The following is a 21,496-nucleotide window of genomic DNA, read 5'->3' on the forward strand; positions in this document are numbered from 1 at the left end:
TTATAAATACCATTGTTATGAAGCCTGACAAATTGTATGCTGTAATTATGAATATTTTCAAATCATTTGTTTGTTTTTCCTAACATGTTACAAATGTTCCCTATGTGAAAGATGCATTATATCTTAATAACGTCTAAACAATTAAAGATATACAGATTATTATTTTCGGTAAAGTTATAACACATTGCTATTAACTATGTGTGTCAGTAAAAGTTTAAAAAATCCTAATAATTTTTTATTGATCCTGCAAAATAGGTGTTTAGGGAACATTTGTAACATTAGGGTTACGATTTGCCATAGACGCGGAATGAGTTTGATTGTGATGTTAAATGGGGTTTAAAGACGCAGTCGCCTCGGTGCTGATTACTATTGCTGTGTTTCTCCACTTCTACTCCATGCTTGGGAACGCCCACATCCAGTGACGTCAAAACCGGTGGAAAAGCGGGCCGGTTCAAAAAAGATCAGCTGGATCCCAGGCCGAGCAGCAGCTCCGGCTCCAGCACCGGCACCATGTCGCTGGAAAAGCGCTAAGTGAGCTCACAGTGAGCTCAGTGTAATGTCTGCTCTGGTGAGCTCACAGTGTGACCTAGTCGTGAGTTCACGTCTTCACTGGGTAGTCCATGACAACTTAATTGACTCAATTCTTGGGCTTAATTGGTCAAAATGACCATTGGTTGAAGGTACTCAGGGACTGATGTGTAGAGAGACTTATTAAACCTGCAGGATTGTGGTTTTCCCAGAACAGAATTAACCAGTGTAGCGTTATGTTGGGTGTATTCTGATAAGAGCATTTTAGCTCTGAGCTGAAGCACTGATCTAAAGAAGACCTCTCCCCCCCAAATTTATCAGATTTCCTTAACTCATCAGCATGTGAACTGGTTTACATCAAAGTGACAGTCTTGGGAGGATGGCACCGAGAATGGGCCAAATAGCTTGGAATCCCTGCTGTGAGATGTCTGGGGAAGGGGGCCTGTAGGAAATAAAAACTCTTTGAAATGGACGAGAGCCGAAATCCCGACACAGAGCTACGAACCCGTGCCAACCGGCATTTCCAAAAGATGGCATGGATTGACATCAGTCATAAATCAAGCCCCCCTCCAATAGGACACTGGGGGCTGAAGCCGAAATCCAATCTCACAAACTAAAGAACCAATCACCTATTGATCTGACAGGCGTATAAAGGGTAACGCACGGCATCTCTCTCTCTCTCTCACCTAAACCAGTAACTCGCTGCCACAGCTCAACTTGTATCTCTGTTGCCAGAACCGGAACCAGAAACCAACTAAGTCTTTACCAGCAACAGAAGGGTTAAACTGGGAGAAGGAGATTGAGCCGTACGAAGAATTCTTTTAAAGGACTTTATTAAATAAAGAACTTTACAGACTGCGCTGCCCGCCTGTGCCCAGCCATCCAGCTGGACAATTGACTAAGTCGACTGAATACGAAAGTCATTTAAATAGCTATTTGAGTCTTAAGAAACTTGACCCTTGGAACGAACAGGGCCCTGCTTTCCTCAAAGACTTTGTCTTCAAGTAACTACGGTGGAACCCTGCTTACAAAGAAGATTTTGTGCACAACCTTGGAGCCTTCAAACCAGTGGAAAATCTGTTTGGAAAAGACTCTACATTCGCGAAACCCCAACTTCCAGGTGCATCGACTGAGTGGAAGTTCTTGGACAAAGCCGAACCGGACTGCCTTTGTTCCAAACCACACGGACCTCGTGCCGTGTGCTGTTATCTGAGCCCGAAGCCAGAGAGGCCTCTCTGCGACGAAGTTCACATAAGTTTAACAGTTTGGAGTTTGTGATTCATGACATTTGAGAAATCAATTAGAAATGTTAATCTGTGATTCATAACTCTAGAATGTGTAATATCATTTAGTTTTCTTAAATATAAATGTGTGTTGCATTCAACTGTTTTGTTGATAATTTTAGAAATAAAATCTGTCAACGCCGAGAAATATCTTCTCATTCCTGTTTAACTGTTTAGTCTGAAATTGACACAAGTTAATAGACACCAGATTATAGGTGGCCCTGCCTATCCTTAATCATTGAATAATAATCAGTTAAGGGAAATTGTGGTAACAAGTAATGATAGGATCTTTCTCTCCACCTAAACGTTAATGAGACTGATATATATATAACGAGAAGTTACCTGACATAAATACTAACCTGCATAGTTATTGAATGTCTGACTAACAATACTAATGAGAGACTCACCTTCGTCTTACTAACCGGTATTGTAGTCAATGTGTTTATAACCTTTTTTGTTTAATGATTTGTGTGTTATCATATGCGATCCCATGGTCTTTGATTTGGTCACGGAAGTGATTTGTCTTTGATTTGTTGATCTAGAGTTGAATTTTAATTAGTTTTTCCCTTTTGTATAATTAGTGTAGTGCTACATTTAGTCTTTGTTTTTGAATAAATTTGACAATTTATATCTTTGGAATTGGTGTCTGCATCCAATTATTACAGAAAATGAGTTCTACAAGATTCCAGGATTCGTGATAAGGTGATACTATAAATTCACTTCTTTAATTGAATTTTATAAGTGTACCTTACGCTACACCTTTGACCACCACGTCTTCCTCCTCCCACTGCTTGACCTCTATTGTGACCTGGATCACCTGCCGGCTCCATGTTATCGCTGTGTTGTTGAGGTGGATAGCACGCATTTCACTCGATACTCGTACCACAATGTGAAATCAATCATCAATAACCAGTTGGCAGTATTGGAAAAGCAATTACAAGGGCCTGCATACATACAGTAATGTCAAATCTGATGTGGAAGAACAATTCCTTTATCCCTCTGTTCTCCACCAGGGTTGTGCTGATCGCCTCGATTGGCAAGTTTGCAGTGTGAGGAGTGGATCCATGTCGTCGTTCCTAGGCACTTCACAGCTGTGTGGGTGGTCAGGAGCACCTGGTAGGGCCCTGTCCACCTGGGCTGTTGGGAGGACTTTCTCTTGTGTGCTTTGATATACACAGTCATCTTGCTGGAAGGGGTGGTAAACCTGCTGGGATGGTTCAGTCTGGGCGGCTTTCATCTGTGAATGGACAGCTTCGAAAGCACGTGTTAGTCCCATACAAAAAGACAACATAGCATCATCCATCAAGTGGATGTCCATTTCCCTTACAGACAATGGAGGAGTGATGGAGAGTCTCATAAGTCATCCCATAATAATCTCACACGGAGAAAGACCTGTATTTCTCAATTTGCTGACGATTTCATTGTCATTAGGACTATAGGAAGGGGATCTGGACGTTTGAGTCCTGTTTGTTTGCATATATTAGACAGCTTATTCTTTAATATCCCATTTTGTTTCTCCACTGCTCCAGCTGACTGAGCCTGATGGGGCAGTGAAAATGTTGTTTACCTCGCAGGGCTTTGCATAGTTCCTGCACTATTGTCCCAGTGAAGTGAGTGTTCCTATCACTGGAAATTTCCCTGGAATGCGAAATCTACATATAACATCCCTTAACTGTATTTTTGCTACTTTTACTACTTCAGCCTTCCTACGGGATAGGCTTCAACCCATTTAGAACACCTATATATTATTACAAGTATATATTCATATCCACAACATTTAAGCTTTTGAACACAATCTATTTGCATATTGCAGGATTATGAGCTTGACAAATGTGGCAAGTTCTACAATATTGCTAAGCTGTTACTATAAAACCTGGGGCAAACCAATTTAAAAGACTGATGCACACATCCCCCCTTTGCCCGTGTGGCCAACACCATGCGCCACATGGGCAAACCAGGGAAAGAGTGCCTGTGAGGCAACCAATGCATTAGCAAATGTTTGAGCTCTCTTATGGAAGGTGCAGTGGCCAGTTGCAATTTCCTGGAGCTTTTACAGTGCATCTCAAATTAAATTTCATCCAGCCCCAGGTCATAAAAGTCAAACCCTAGTTACGACATACATAACACATACATTTTGTTGCTTCAAAGAGAATACAAAAGTCAGCAAAACATTCTTTTTTACAAATTCAGTTTGTAAACTGTATTGTACATATATTTGTTGCGTTTTGATTTATAAACATTATACATTGTACAAATCTTAAGTGAAGGGCAATGGACTGATTCTGACTTCATGGCTGTCATTCTATTCATTTGAATAATGTGACATCTCCACTAATAGTACATTATAAATTAAACTATCAATAGAAGAATATGTGCTACTGCGGACGTCATCTGAGCAGTTTCACAATATATTGTAGATTCCTATAATCTGGAAAACCTTTAATTATAGTATTTTAACTTATTTCTCCACTGAGTCAAGCATCACTTCAGCGTAGTGGACCTCAGCATTGGTCTGTTCAAGTTGCTGTGAGGCTGTCTTTAAAGCCGCGCCCTCGGCCTACTGTGTCTCAACAAGAACACCAGCATCTTCTCCATATGGGTCAGACATCGGTTCCTTCAGGACACGATTCATAATATGCATATCTGCCATGTGGAATAAATCAGTCTGAAGACACAATGTGTGGTTCACACAACATCAGAGATCGTCCTTATAAAAGGCATCTCTATCACATTAGTTGACATTCGCACAATCTATAAGGTTTCTAGTAAAGGGACAATTCAAAATAATAATAATCTTGATTCCAATTTATCTCATTTATCAAATTATTTCAGTACAGCACTCAGCTGTCGTCAGCAGCATCATATCTCCTGTGTTTATTGAATCAGCTTTACTTCCTAGTGTAGATACTCTTTTTGTGTGGAGTTGTCAAAGTTTCAAAACAATGTGCTTATCTTTGTCCTTTTATCTAACTTAAATACCTGAGACCATTACAATAACTATTACAGCAGCTCCTTCAACACCATAGTTAATAGTAGTTGGGTAAATGATGGCAGTTATTAATCTTTGTTTCTCAATTCATTTTTTACCAATAAACCATAATTTGAAATTATTTCCATACTCCTATTATTCCTATTTTCATTATTATTAGTTTTATGCGGTTGTCATCTAGTATGTGACGTATTCGTCTGTATCAACATCAATATTATTATCATTATTAATACAAGCAGTGTAAATTACCATTCATTACACTCTTGCTCTGTTTGTAATAAGTTATGAACCCTTACACGTACTTACAGTCTCTGCCTTGTCTCTGACTTCTCTCTCTCTCTCTCTCTCTCTCTCTCTCTCTCTCTCTCTCTCTCATCTCAGGCTGCTTGTCTGCTCAGGCGAACAGGGGGAGCAGAGGAGCACATACGGCCCTTGCCCCCTGCCCCCCTCTTCCTAATTGATAGGGTATTTCTGTTTGTGAAAGGACTATTTCCAAACAGTTTTATAACTTGCCATGACTATGTTTCATTAAATTAGTTATGTTACACCTTTAGTTATACCTGTAGTAACTTCATTATTTTCCCTCATATTCCAGTCAATCACCATCAGAGTCTCTCGTGGCAGTACATTTGTCTCACACAGAACAAACTCTCCTTTCTCAACCGCTTTCAATTTTGGATAACATCGCACTGCATCCCAACAGCTGTTCTTTCTCCTATTCCTAATTTCTTACAAGAAAATGCAAGTTATATTTGATCGATTTGTATTATTACTATTTATATACATTTCACTACATTATTGTAGTTAATGAATGTATTTAATCTTTGGAAAATAAGCCTTTTCATTGATCTCAATAATGATGTCCAGGTACTTCAGGAAAGCACATTTTCAAAAAATGTGTCCAGTCAATGATTTCCCCAACTAAGAACCTGCGTGGGCACTAAGACTGTCCTCCTGCGCGGCTCATGTCTTTATTGTGTCACTTCCTCCTATTGAAGTCCAATCTACACCAGTACAGGTTCAGAAGAACTGTTCCCGAATCCAGATTGAACTGATCAATAGTTAATTTCTTACCTACACATTGTATTTAGGGATCTATTACTAGGGATTTAAAAACTCTTCATTGTGGAACTCATAGCTTCCAAATGAGCACATCGTTAATTTCCTGGAGTATCTGGTTATCTATTTATCAATATGTAAGAAACCTTCACCGAATGTTTGTGGTTGCCTCGGATTCCTATTTCTAAATTTGGCTCTAATTCCATTTCTAACATGTTACTTTTAACTTCTGTATTCGTAAGACCTATTTAAATAACTTAATTTTGTATTATTATTTCTGTTTGCAATAGCATTCTGTGTACAGTTAAATGCTGACTTTCTTGTAGGTCTGTTATTACAACATATTTAACTGGCGTTTTTTAGCTATCATTCTGTAACTATTTGTGACTTATGACTCTCTTAGTCATATTCTGGACTATACAGTACATGAAAAAGTCAAAATATGGACATTTACCTTGCGCAAACTGAAAACGTACAAACATACAAAAAGAGACACATATTAATTTATATCCATAGTAAATTCAGATACCATGGTTTTGGTTGGCATGTTATATTGACCTGCAGTGTCTCAAACTACCCTTATTTATTACTTATCTAGTAATTTTCCTTCAGTATCTTGAGGACTGTCATTTATACTGAAAAACATATATATATATTTTTAATTTGTCTTCGGGGCATTCAGATTGAATTATGCCTGTTGTCTTTTCTTTCTTTTCTCTAACAAATGTTTTAAGATAGCTAGCTTTGGTTTCTCATTTCTTAATGCTTTGTATTCCTATTTTGCAAAACCGTTTTTAGGTGCTCAAGTCTATCTGAATCAAAAGTCCCATCTTCTGGAAACCTTAATTTTCTGTCACCTATTGTCCAGTCAAACGCACCGCTTCACTCCATAGTTATCATACATGTACCTTACATGTGTACCTTTAAGTGGCGGGTCGCCCGTCTTACTAGAGCTGTTCCCACACAGTAACACGTTTTCCCATTTTCTATGTATCGTTTTGTACACAACAACCAAGGCGTGCAAGCCCGCAAAATAACAATAAACGACAGGGGAGAAAACATAGCAAAAAACAAGAAAACACAAATAATACTAAATCCTATATAGGAATAACAACAAACATGCTTTTCAATGTTTGCATTTATAGAACTTGTATATAACTTAATGACTTTTCTTCATTTACCCTAAACACTATAAACTTCTATAAACTATAAACACGTTATTTTATATTATCACCGGCGTATCAGATATTGAACAATTAATTAGCGCTCCTTTTTTTTTTTTTTTTCTAATAGTAGGTCAAACCCACTTAAGCCTGCGGGAACCCAGACAGGAAAACGCAGTCCTGTTCCTTCACAAACAAGAAGACACAGTCAAGTCTATGGTAACCCTAAGAAACCATGCTCCTCGGTTATTGGTGTCAATGGATCTCATTATCCTGAAACTTTCATGATTGAAACATGGAATACTGTTTGTCAGTTTCCATAAAACTATGCATTAAGAGTAATGCAACAGTCACTTATCATTTTGAGCAGCTGTATCAATTGATAGTTAGATCTTTGTAATGAAATGAATAGACAGTGATCTCAGATGTAATGTGTGAATTGCATTTTGAAATGGTAATACTTTGATGTTAAGTTGTGTCATTTTAGTTCAATGAACAAATGATCTGAGGTTGATGTGTATTGTATCCAAGCAATTGTAAAAAAGTGTTAGAGTTTTGAAAAATGTGCATTTTGATCATCGGGTGTGAGTTTAGTGTCTAGAGTTTTGAAAAATGACATCAAGGTTCTGAAATGAGTGCCAAAGTGATTGTAAAAAAGTGTAATATCAGGGGACAGTGGCTATTAGTGATCTGGCCTTCCGTGGCCTCTGTATTAATGTAACAGGTCACATTGTATGTGTACACTGATACTTGATAGTATAATATAGTACAAGTAAAAAACATACATAGGTATCATAGAAGTATTTTGCAGAAATGATTATGGATAGTTATCAAAATGGAGAGGAAATGCTAAATCCAGTCTCCCCAGGCTGAGCTTCTATTGCTGCACCTGCTGGCCCCACTATATGGATAGAGCCACACCAAGTACAAGAGTCTCCCCATTGCTATTTATATCTCCCTATCCAAACTTATATACGTGTCAGGGTGGGGTGCCTATTCCCCTGCATGCTTTGAAACCTATAGCACCTGGGACGCACACTTGGGATCCGGTTCCTCTGCCCCTCACATACACATGAGGAATCCTAGGTGCTCAATACGTCATACTGTCTCGTTCATCTCATGTGTAAACTATGGACAAATACATGACTAAACGTGTTTAGTTGCTTTTCCCAGAATGCAAATATATGCAAATAACGGGGACTATGATTGGCTCCCTGACATTACCCACACTGCGACTGATGCTACCCATTTCACTACCCAACAAAGACCCATAATATGCATGTGTCTGTCTGTCTGTCTGTCAAAGTATGTGTGTCTGTGTCTGTTTGTGTGTGTTTGTGTGTCTGTCTCTGTGTGAAAATGTGCCTGTCTCTGTGTGAAAGTGAGTGTGTCTGTGTCTGTGTCTGTCTGTCTGTGAAAGTGAGTGTGTGAAAGTGTGTGTGAGTGTCTGTCTGTCTGTCTGTCTTTGAAAGTGTGTGTGAGTGTCTGTCTGTCATGTAACTTGCACATCTGTTAGGGCACCATATGCAGAGATGTACACATATTGTTCCTTTTCCATATACACTCACCTAAAGGATTATTAGGAACACCATACTAATACTGTGTTTGACCCCCTTTCGCCTTCAGAACTGCCTTAATTCTACGTGGCATTGATTCAACAAGGTGCTGAAAGCATTCTTTAGAAATGTTGGCCCATATTGATAGGATAGCATCTTGCAGTTGATGGAGATTTGTGGGATGCACATCCAGGGCACGAAGCTCCCGTTCCACCTGTAGCGTAAGGTACACTTATAAATTTCAATTAAAGAAGTGAATTTATAGTATCACCTTATCACGAATCCTGGAATCTTGTAGAACTCAATTTCTGTAATAATTGGACACAGACACCAATTCCAAAGATATAAATTGTCAAATTTATTCAAAACAAAGACTAAATGTAGCACTACACTAATTATACAAAAGGGAAAAACTAATTAAAATTCAACTCTATATCAACAAATCAAAGACAAATCACTTCCGTGATCAAATCAAAGACCATGGGATCGCATATGATAACACAAATCGTTAAACAAAAGAGGTTATAAACACATTGACTACAATACCAGTTAGTAAGATGAAGGTGAGTCTCTTGTTAGTATTATTAGTCAGACATTAAATAACTACGCAGGTTAGTATTTATGTCAGGTAACTTCTCGTTATATATATATATATCAGTCTCATTAACGTTTAGGTGGAGAGAAAGATCCTATCATTACTTGTTACCACAATTTCCCTTAACTGATTATTATTCAATGATTAAGGATAGGCAGGGCCACCTATAATCTGGTGTCTATTAACTTGTGTCAATTTCAGACTAAACAGTTAAACAGGAATGAGAAGATATTTCTCGGCGTTGACAGATTTTATTTCTAAAATTATCAACAAAACAGTTTAATGCAACACACATTTATATTTAAGAAAACTAAATGATATTACACATTCTAGAGTTATGAATCACAGATTAACATTTCTAATTGATTTCTCAAATGTCATGAATCACAAACTCCAAACTGTTAAACTTATGTGAACTTCGTCGCAGAGAGGCCTCTCTGGCTTCGGGCTCAGATAACAGCACACGGCACGAGGTCCGTGTGGTTTGGAACAAAGGCAGTCCGGTTCGGCTTTGTCCAAGAACTTCCACTCAGTCGATGCACCTGGAAGTTGGGGTTTCGCGAAAGTAGAGTCGTTTCCAAACAGATTTTCCACTGGTTTGAAGGCTCCAAGGTTGTGCACAAAATCTTCTTTGTAAGCAGGTTTCCACTGTAGTTACTTGAAGACAAAGTCTTTGAGGAAAGCAGGGCCCTGTTTGTTCCAAGGGTCAAGTTTCTTAAAACTCAAATAGCTATTTAAATGACTGACACTTTCGTATTCAGTCGACTTAGTCATTTGTCCAGCTGTAAAACTCCACTGATCAGGTGGGCACAGGCGGGCAGCGCAGTCTGTAAAGTTCTTTATTTAATAAAGTCCTTTAAAAGAATTCTTTGTACGGCTCAATCTCCTTCTCCCAGTTTAACTCTTCTGTTGCCGGCAAAGACTTGGTTGGTTTCTGGTTCCGGTTCGGGCAACAGAGCTACAGGTTGAGCTGTGGCAGCGAGTTACTGGTTCAGGTGAGAGAGAGAGAGAAAGAAAGGCCGTGTTTGTCCTTTATAGTCTATCAGATCAATAGGTGATTGGTTCCTGAGTTCTTGAGATTGGATTTCGGTTTCAGCCCCCAGTGTCCTATTGGAGGGGGGCTTGATTTATGACTGATGTCAATCCATGCCATCTTTTGGAAATGCCGGTTGGCCTGGGTTCGTAGCTCTATGTCGGGATTTCGGCTCTCATCCACTTCAAAGAGTTTTTATCACCTACAGGCCCCTTTCTCCAGACATCTCATAGCAGAATAACAAACTATTTGGACTCTTCTCGGTGCCATCCTCCCCAAAACTGTCACTTTGATGCAAACCAGTTCCAAGCTGATGAGCTAAGGAAATCTGATAACTTTGGGGGGGAGAGGTCTTCTTTAGATCCGTGCTTCAGCTCAAAGCCCAAATACTCTTATCCAAATACACCCAACATAACGCTACATACCCCCTTTCTTGAATGGGACTGAGGTCGACTAGGGCGTTATCCCCTTCAAGACAAAATAAGACGTTAAGCATTTATCTCAAAGTTATGTAACAGAATTCAACAGTGGACTTCACCATTCATGACCCCGAGAAATCAAAGAAAACAAACTAATAGTTCATTATTTAAGCAGAATGTATTCCAATCAAATTGACAATCCTATACTAGCACATATACAGGTTACATATTATAACACAAGTACATTAAAACAAAAAAACAATTGGTATTACTCAGTATTGAGTATGGTTACTGACGGTAACCAATAGGTGGAAGTTGATTAACAGAGGGAGGTGACTGGGAATTCAGGTGTTATTCAGGCACCTGACCTTCACTATGTCTATAATAGTTGGTAGGGACCTGGGTTCGAATGGTTGGCTTACATGGTAAGCCGGTGCCCCCTTTAGGGACATGCACAAAAAATGGTCTCATTGGGAAGTTGTACCTTGGTGGCTGTATCATATCTGTCATTCAATTCCACAGGCTTTGGTGATTCAACTTGAGCCCACAACCTGTTCAATAGATCCTGACCAATGATCAACTTCTCTGTTTCAAATTTGGAAATATAAACTGGATGAACCAACTTAATCTTCCCAAAGGTGAACTCTAACAATGCCTTTTGAGTGAGCTGTGCCTTAGTCTCTGTGTAACTTGTAATGTTCACACTACAAGCTTCCACTTTCAGTCGTTGGTCTGAGGTTTCCATAATTTGTTTCAGGTTGCCCATTGTGGTGGCAGACATTAAACAAATTTCAGCCCCAGTGTCCAACAAGGCTCCTCACTCCCACACATTCTCAATGGTCACTTCTATGTAAACTTGCTTGGCTCTGCCTCTCTGTGTCAGATCACCCAGTAACATCACCAAAGGTTCAGCTTGCCTGCAGGCAACTTCCCCCACTGGGAGGTCCCAGTGGGCTGATGTGTCAGAGAAACCCCCCTGCTGTTCCTCACATCCAATCAAAAACACAGAGGCGGGGACAGGGGGTGGTTCCAGAGCTAGTCATTCCTTAGGTGGCGAGTCCGGCCCTTTACCCTGGCTACTAACTTCCAGTTTGGGAAGAGGGGGCAAAGGGAGCAGAGCTAAGCGTAGCAGTAGCTCAGAAACTGCAACATTGCTCAGAGACTGAGTTAACCCACCTAGGCTAGGAGCAGATTTCTTTTTTTTATTGTAAGCCTGGGTGTCTTGGATTCCATCCTTGGGAGGTTCTTTCCTTCTTTGAATCTCTGTCCCCTCTAACTCCAGTGGAGAAATAGGGCTCTCAGAGCGCCTTGCCAGTACTTGGGTGCTTGAATCTTTACGATCAGAAGTGCTATTGTACTTGCTTTCCCAAGCTTTCTGTGCCATTTTTTCGAATTTCAGCTATGTTCATATACGTTGCGTCTGCATGTAATATGACCATTTCCTTAATCGTTGGGAACAAATTAGCAACAAACAACCCTTTAAAGCTCACCTCTTCCTCGGCCCCGGGTCGATCTTGACCCGCAAAATAGGTTTTCCTAAGCTTTTCATAGTAATCACGGGGGGACTCATGCTTACCCTGTTTGATCTGGTGTGCGGCAGTCACTGCTGCCACTGGATCAATGAACCTGGAATAGTCCCTAACTAATGCTCTGCACAAGCGTTGAAACCTATCGCAGACCATGGACCCTTGCCTCTCCATCCAAGAATGGACTTGGCGAGAGGTAGTTTTGCGGATTAGGAGAACCTTTTCCTTCTCCGTAGCCTCAGGATAGAAACTCAAAGCATACTTAATGTCCTTAATATACGCTTCCACATTTCCTTCCTTGTCTGCTGGGTTAAAGGTTTCACAATCTTTAGCCAGTTCTCTCAACTGGCGCATGTTAACCTTTCGGTCTGGACTCTCGGGAGAGGAAGTTCGTCTGTGCGACGAGCTTCTTACCCTGGATGGAGAAAGACTACAGGGAGGGGTACGATCAGGACGAGGCAACCCGGGGCCTAAATGTGGAGACGGTGTGCGACTCCGTGCATTGGCCGGTTCCGGCTGTTCCTTTATGCTGTCAGGTGTCAGCTTTGCAGCCCACCAAGAGGCAGCTTTCAGGGCCCCTATTTGTTGCTTGAGACGCTCATTTTCAACTTCAGTTGATTTGAGTTCTCCCCTAAGCACCTGATTTACTCTCCTCATTTCTTCACTGTCCCTTTTTAAATGTATGACCTCGCCTTCGAGTATCTCCATTTTTACAGTGCCCAAATCTTTCTTCCTGACTGTTTTGCAAAGACGCATTTCCAAAACATCCCGGTCCTTCAAAACTATCCTTTCATTTTCAACCGCTTTACATCTGTCATTTTGCAGACCTTTTACTTGGATCAGAGTTGTTTCCAATTCAACTTGACATTGTCTTAAATCATTTCCTAATTGCTCTCTCTGTTCAATTAAGTCCTCTTTTTCAGCATTCAACACAATGACTTGTTTTCCACAAGTATCTAGCTTTCCTTCAAATTCTAAAACCATTCCATGCCGTTTGGCTCTTTCTTCTTTCGCTTTAGCATACTTTTCTCCTAGCTTTTTCAGTTTTTCAAACTTGCTTATGATCCAGTTCACTACCCTTGAGCTCGCAAGTGCTAAGCTAGCCATAACTTTCATCACCTCTATCGACTCTTTTTCGAGTTGCGTCGTAGTGTCGTTTACCAACTGAGTTCGACGCGACTCTACTTCAAAGTCCAAACTGCCTAGGCGTCCAAGGAATTCAGGAATCTCTGTTCCTGGTACCTTAACAATCAATGCTTCACATGGGGACATTTGGGTAATCATTGTTTTGGCTATTCAGTAACAACCCAACAGAACAGTACTCGATTAATCACCTAATGACTCTAATGCCAACGCTTAGGATATCAACAATTTATCACAAGTAACTAAAACAGACTTAATCTTTTGTGACTTTGGATTTATGACTGATGTCAATCCATGCCATCTTTTGGAAATGCCGGTTGGCCTGGGTTCGTAGCTCTATGTCGGGATTTCGGCTCTCATCCACTTCAAAGAGTTTTTATCACCCACAGGCCCCTTTCTCCAGACATCTCATAGCAGAATAACAAACTATTTGGCCTCTTCTCGGTGCCATCCTCCCCAAAACTGTCACTTTGATGCAAACCAGTTCCAAGCTGATGAGCTAAGGAAATCTGATAACTTTGGGGGGGAGAGGTCTTCTTTAGATCCGTGCTTCAGCTCAGAGCCCAAATACTCTTATCCAAATACACCCAACATAACGCTACACACCACATCCCAAAGATGCTCTATTGGGTTGAGATCTGGTGACTGTGGGGGCCAGTTTAGTACAGTGAACTCATTGTCATGTTCAAGAAACCAATTTGAAATGATTCGACCTTTGTGACATGGTACATTATCCTGCTGGAAGTAGCCATCAGAGGATGGGTACATGGTGGTCATAAAGGGATGGACATGGTCAGAAACAACGGGCCGTGGCATTTAAACGATGCCCAATTGGCACTAAGGGGCCTAAAGTGTGCCAAGAAAACATCCCCCACACCATTACATCCACCACCACCAGCCTGCACAGTGGTAACAAGGCATGATGGATCCATGTTCTCATTCTGTTTACGCCAAATTCTGACTCTGAAATCGAGACTCATCAGACCAGGCAACATTTTTCCAGTCTTCAACTGTCCAATTTTGGTGAGCTTGTGCAAATTGTAGCCTCTTTTTCCTATTTGTAGTGGAGATGAGTGGTACCCAGTGGGGTCTTCTGCTGTTGTAGCCCATCCGCCTCAAGGTTGTACGTGTTGTGGCATCACAAATGCTTTGCTGCATACCTCGGTTGTAACGAGTGGTTATTTCAGTCAAAGTTGCTCTTCTATCAGCTTGAATCGAGTCGGCCCATTCTCCTCTGAGCTCTAGCATCAACAAGGCATTTTTGCCCACAGGACTGCCGCATACTGGATGTTTTTCCCTTTTCACACCATTCTTTGTAAACCCTAGAAATGGTTGTGCGTGAAAATCCCAGTAACTGAGCAGATTGTGAAATACTCAGACCGGCCCGTCTGGCACCAACAACCATGCCACGCTCAAAATTGCTTAAATCACCTTTCATTCCCATTCAGACATTCAGTTTGGAGTTCAGGAGATTGTCTTGACCAGGACCACACCCATAAATGCATTGAAGCAACTGCCATGTGATTGGTTGGTTAGATAATTGCATTAATGAGAAATTGAACAGGTGTTCCTAATAATCCTTTAGGTGAGTGTATATGTATGTATGTATGTATGCATGTCCAATTGCTTTGACAATTCAAATGCACTGAATTGAGAGAGAGAGAGAGAGAGAGAGAGAGAGAGAGAGAGAGAGTTGTAGTCCAGACCACTGCAAAATTCCTGCTGAAGTGATCTGGATCACCACCCAATGGCCCAAGGACCACTGCAAACTTGGATTTCAATGTATTTGTGTAATCTGTGTTGCAATAGCACCTACCATGTTCCTTTGTGGTGATCTGGTTAATTCTGATCTGGGAAAACCACAATCCTGCAGGTTTAATAAGTCTCTCTACACATCAGTCCCTGAGTACCTTCAACCAATGGTCATTTTGACCAATTAAGCCCAAGATTTGAGTCAATTAAGTTGTCAAGGACTACCCAGTGAAGACGTGAACTCACGACTAGGTCACACTGTGAGCTCACCAGAGCAGACATTACACTGAGCTCACTTAGCGCTTTTCCAGCGACATGGTGATGGTGCTGGAGCCGGAGCCGCTGCCCTTAGCCGGTAGCTAACCCACCTCTATGTTACAAATGTTCCCTAAACACTTATTTTGCAAGATCAATAAAAATCCTTTAGGAAATTTAAACTTTTACTGACACACATAGTTAATAGCAATGTATTATAACTTTACCAAAAATAATAATCTGTATATCTTTAATTGTTTAGACGTCATTAAGATATAATGCATCTTTCACATAGGGAACATTTGTAACATGTTAGGAAAAACAAACAAATGATTTGAAAATATTCATAATTACAGCATACAATTTGTCAGGCTTCATAAGAATGGTATTTATAACATACTCTGTAAAAATCAAGCAAATAGCATTTGTGGTTCACGAGAAAATATATATATATAATCAAAGCTATCAGACTATAGCAGCCGGTGTATGAAGACACATACGATTATACAGCATTATTTGGCAGCTTCGCAAGACCTAATTTTAAACGTTGTTGGTAAGTTAGATAATTAGTGGGGACCCGCTATTTGCAGTTCTTCCCCTCCATAATTGCTAAAATAAAGTTTTACTGACATTTTATTGACCCTACCACTGCATAGGGCACATCTGTAACATGAACGCTACTGAATGGCACATACATTGAAAACTACGGAGAACTGAGACAAATCCACTTTACACTTCATAAATAATCTTAAAACGTTTCCAACCAAGGCAACACCCACTTGAAATACGTTCATTCTCATTTTTGGTAAACAAAAAGAGAGATTGTTACATATGTTCCCTATGATGCATCTACAGAGAGAGAGAGACAGACAGACACTAACACTCTCTCTCTCTCTCTCTCTCTCTCTCTCTCTCTCTCTCTCTCAGCTGGGAGTGTGTGGGAGGGGTCTGCAGTGAGCGGGAGTGCTGCTGAGAGCTCTGTCCTTTGGCTGCGTTTTTTTGTTGCTTTACTTTTTTCAGTTTGTTTATTTTGTCTTCTGTTTTCAGTGCTTTTCTTATTGTGGGGGAACAGGGGAGGGGAGGGGGGAGTACCGGTAGTTCTTCCCGGGTCGGGGGGTCGGACCCCCTGAATGCGTCTTTTGAAAAACTGACCCGACGCCATGGAGTCAAGATCGCTCCGGTGCAGTTCTGCCCCCTAGAGCAGTGTGTGTTAGCGGTTGGGGAGGTAGCAGGGTGTGAAAATATCAAGTCTGCTGCCATTGTTATCTTCTTAAAAACCACTGATCTGCTCAATCAGCTAGTGGCTAATGGCACAGTGTTAGACGACACTTTCACCCCGGTGTTGCCGCTCGCTGCTCCTGCCCGGAAGGTAACGCTGTCTAACGTCCCTCCGTTCATCCGCACCGGCTCGGGCAGCTGATGTCCGGCATTAAGAGGGTCCCGCTGGGCTGCAAAGCCCCGCAACTGAAACACGTCGTGTCCTTCCGAAGGCAGCTGTATATGATCCTCAATAACATCAATGAGGATCTTAATGTCTCCGAAGTTGGATCTCTCTTGCTGCCACCACCACGAAGATTGCTCTTTAGTAATGTTGGAAAGTCAAAGACAGCAACCGTCAGGGTTCTTGCATATGACGTATTCGTGCTGCACCTCTCTGCAAGGATCCAGGACAGTTTGTCAATGTAAACTCCAGTGCCTGGGAATATTTCCACCTAAAAGACAATGGTAAATAAAAAACAAGTTTATCCCCAAACTATTCTTATATTATGTTAAGTGGAATACATTATCAGTAAGGCTGTGATTTTGTTACAGAAATGTGTTATTAAAGACCACAGTATGTCTCAATTCTAAGTTTATTAATTTACAGACATAATAAAGTCAGTGAATCTGTGACACCCATAATTCAATTACATTCTTATTATCAACTATAACTATGAATATAACTGATAATGTAGCATCATTAGATTGTTTACAACCAATATTTGTTTTCAATATATATATTTTTACCTTGTCTTTGTAATATTGTAGACCAAGAGTGTTATACCTGTTTTGGTGATTCTTTGTCAGATTCAGAACAATTTGCTGTGGGGCTGTCAGAACCACTTGATGGTGACAGACTTTTGTCTTCATTGCTGATAAATGTGGCTTTTGTTACAATTTTTTTCAGATTGTCCAAAAGGTCTGGAATCTCTGGAGAAAAAAACCTTAGTATTAAATGATAATCATTTCTAGTAATATATTTAATGCAAAGTGAAAACAAAACCATCAATGCCTGCAATTATACTTGAGAGACTTGCTCTATGTTATTGGCAAACTGACCTTTTTGTGGGTCATTAACATTAGCTACAAAAAAAATAAAAAAGATAAAATACAAGAATTACCAGGTCTAATGTAATGCATATAGTCATTAATGTAGGATTATGAAGTTATGTTGAAAACTTTATTTAATAATCAGTATTATTAAACTATTAGACAGTGCACATTAAGAGTCTGTATTGTGGTTCTAGATTACTTCAGTATGATCAACTATAATACATTACTCTGGAATCTAAATTACTGAAGAATAACATTTATCAAGGTAAGGAATTATTTGCTATAAATAAAAAAACTTACCATCAACCATACGGTTTCGAAGACATTGGTTTTCATTTTTAAGTCTTGTGTTTTCCTTTTCGAGCTGCTTAACTTTTTGCTGTAGCTCAACTTCACTGGACTCTTTAAATGTCTGTAGAATATGACGGGATCTAATTCTTGAAGCTCCATCGGTTTTCTTTCTTATTTTGTGCTGTATTCAGAGAGGAAAAGAGTTTAAAATGAAAATATATATATATATATATATGAATATGATTAAAAAAAAACAATCCTGCAATACATTTATTTAATATTTGCAGTAATTATCTCACCGGTAACTGTGGTTCATCAAGGTCACTATCATCTGAAATTTGAAGTTTTTTGTTTGGTTTAGGTACTCTCTTCATTTTAGGACAGGGCATTTTTGTTAGGTCATTAAGTTTTCTTCTTAGTTCGCCTTCTTTTCCTAAAATAAAAATAAAATAAATAAAACCCTGCATTATGTCCACAGATATTTGGGGATTATATTTATTTGTCATAAAAATACTGTGCTTTGACCATACAAATTAAGATGAACAGCCAACACTGAATCAAAACTGAAGTTAAATTATATCTGGTTTAATTTATTTTGTGATTTGGGGGATTTTATTGTAAAGCACAACACACAATAAATCGTTCTTACAAATGCCAGTCAAGTATGACGAGTTTTTAGCGCCCTCACCACCACCTACCATGTTATAAGAGTATGTTAGACGTACAACACATTAATAACTTAAACATTCATTTCAAATATACTGTGATTGTATATATCAAATAGCATGTAAAGACTTTAATGTTTTTTTTTTTTTAAATAAACATTGTTACCAGTCATAATGATCTGCGCTTCATGGACAGGCCATCCACCTTTTGGAGGTTTGTTCGTGTCTCTCCACTCTGCTCTGAAGTTTCGAGTCGTCTCTTCGTCATCATCAGCAATGCTGAATAAATCAAAATTGCGAAAGCAAGCAGTGGGAATCACGCTGTAAGAGTCTTTGTCGACCCCGCTTTCCCACTTCACCAACGCGTGCATCACCGCCATACTACCTTCACCTTCTCGTCCGTTTTTTCTGCGCCTTTTTCCCCCGACAAGTCACGGCACAAAAAACAGTCCCGCTCTGCATTCTGGTACTTGGCGTTCTTAATAACACCAACAGGGTGTAATCGCATAGACCACTCGAGTATAAAGTACTACATATCCCATCTGTTACAGTTTTTTTTCATCTTCTGAAACTGCAATTTAGCACTTTCAACTGTTTCTTAGTGATTCCTAGAATTACTAACCGGTATTGTAGTCAATGTGTTTATAACCTTTTTTGTTTAACGATTTGTGTGTTATCCTATGTGATCCCATGGTCTTTGATTTGGTCACGGAAGTGATTTGTCTTTGATTTGTTGATCTAGAGTTGAATTTTAATTAGTTTTTCCCTTTTGTATAATTAGTGTAGTGCTACATTTAGTCTTTGTTTTTGAATAAATTTGACAATTTATATCTTTGGAATTGGTGTCTGCATCCAATTATTACAGAAAATGAGTTCTACAAGATTCCAGGATTCGTGATAAGGTGATACTATAAATTCACTTCTTTAATTGAATTTTATAAGTGTACCTTACGCTACACCTTTGACCACCACGTCTTCCTCCTCCCACTGCTTGACCTCTATTGTGACCTGGATCACCTGCCGGCTCCATGTTATCGCTGTGTTGTTGAGGTGGATAGCACGCATTTCACTCGATACTCGTACCACAATGTGAAATCAATCATCAATAACCAGTTGGCAGTATTGGAAAAGCAATTACAAGGGCCTGCATACATACAGTAATGTCAAATCTGATGTGGAAGAACAATTCCTTTATCCCTCTGTTCTCCACCAGGGTTGTGCTGATCGCCTCGATTGGCAAGTTTGCAGTGTGAGGAGTGGATCCATGTCGTCGTTCCTAGGCACTTCACAGCTGTGTGGGTGGTCAGGAGCACCTGGTCTTTGATTTGTTGATCTAGAGTTGAATTTTAATTAGTTTTTCCCTTTTGTATAGTTAGTGTAGTGCTACATTTAGTCTTTGTTTTTAAATAAATTTGACAATTTATATCTTTGGAATTGGTGTCTGCGTCCAATGATTACAGAAATTGAGTTCTACAAGACTCCAGGATTCGTGATAAGGTGATACTATGAATTCACTTCTTTAATTGAAATTTAAAAGTGTACCTTACGCTACATATATATATATATATATGTATGTATGTATGTCCAATTGCTTTGACAATACAAATGAATAGAATTGAGAGGGAGAGAGAGAGAGAGAGACAGACAGACAGACAGACTGACAAACAGAAAAACAGACAGACATAGACACACACACACACACACACACACACACAGAGCCAGCCAGCCAGCCAGCTCAGCGATGACATCACGAGCCTCTCTCAGCTGACTGCTATGACATCACAGAGCACGTACATTCCGTTGCTTGCCGTCTGTCAACCACTCAGTCACTGCCAGCCAGACTGGCTGGCTGGCTGGATGTGGGGGCTGCTTGCTGCTGCTGTGTACCTTAGCAAGCTTATTTGCTTGACCGGCCTTCCTACTCCTCTGCCCACATGCCCACCTATGCCCGATCTGCTGTTCACCTGGATCACAGCTCCGCCCCAACAAGGCAGATCCTCCCAAAAATGGTACAAACTCACCCACGATCCCCTCCACGGAAAGCTTTAGCAAAAGGCAAAAGCGTTATACGTAATGAAGAGGAACCCGAGTCCAAGACGCATCCGACCAGCCATACATATTTGTGTGTATTAAAGATCACATTTTCTTACATTTAGTTTTTCTGTACTTTATTACATCTTATTGTGATTTATAAATGTATTGTTTCTTTTCCATATGTATGTATGTATGTGTGTGTGTGTGTGTCTGTCTCTGTGTGAAAGTGAGTGTGTGTGTCTGTACGTGTGTGTGCCTGTCTCTGTGTGAAAGTGAGTGTGTGTGTGTGTGTGTATGTCTGTCTGTGAAAGTGTGTGTGTGTGGGTGTGAGTGTCTGTCTGTCTGTCTGTCATGTAACTCGCACATCTGTGAGGGCACCATTTTTGCAGAAGAGATGTACACATTTTGGAGCAACATATGCTGCCATCCAGACATCATCTTTTCCAGTGACGTCCCTGCATTTTCAAAAAGATCACATTTTATTACATTTTGTTTATCTGTACTTTATTACATCTTATTGTGATTTATACTTGTAATGTTTCTTTTCCATATATATGTATGTACAGTGGGGGAAAAAAGTATTTGATCCCCTGCTGATTTTGTACGTTTGCCCACTGACAAAGAAATGATCAGTCTATAATTTTAATGGTAGGTGTATTTTAACAGTGAGAGACAGAATAACAGCCAAAAAATCCAGAAAAATGCATTTCAAAAAAGTTATACATTGATTTGCATGTTAATGAGGGAAATAAGTATTTGACCCATTTTCAATGCCCTGGCTTAGGGAAGGAGGTTCTCACCCATGATTTGACGGTACATGGCCCCGTCCATCGTCCCTTTGATGCGGTGCAGTTGTCCTGTCCCCTTAGCAGAAAAACAGCCCCAAAGCATA

At 40.0% G+C, this 21,496-nt stretch overlaps 1 non-coding gene across 1 annotated transcript; it reads right to left on the bottom strand.

Moving 5' to 3' along the window:
- Positions 1–20,548: 20,548 nt before the first annotated feature.
- On the bottom strand, positions 20,549–20,663 carry LOC136739043 (U5 spliceosomal RNA). The gene has a single exon (XR_010812769.1). It is a non-coding gene; the product is annotated as a U5 spliceosomal RNA (small nuclear RNA).
- Positions 20,664–21,496: the final 833 nt, after the last annotated feature.

This window comes from Amia ocellicauda, unplaced genomic scaffold (assembly GCF_036373705.1).
Source record: "Amia ocellicauda isolate fAmiCal2 unplaced genomic scaffold, fAmiCal2.hap1 HAP1_SCAFFOLD_59, whole genome shotgun sequence".
NCBI lineage: Eukaryota > Metazoa > Chordata > Actinopteri > Amiiformes > Amiidae > Amia > Amia ocellicauda.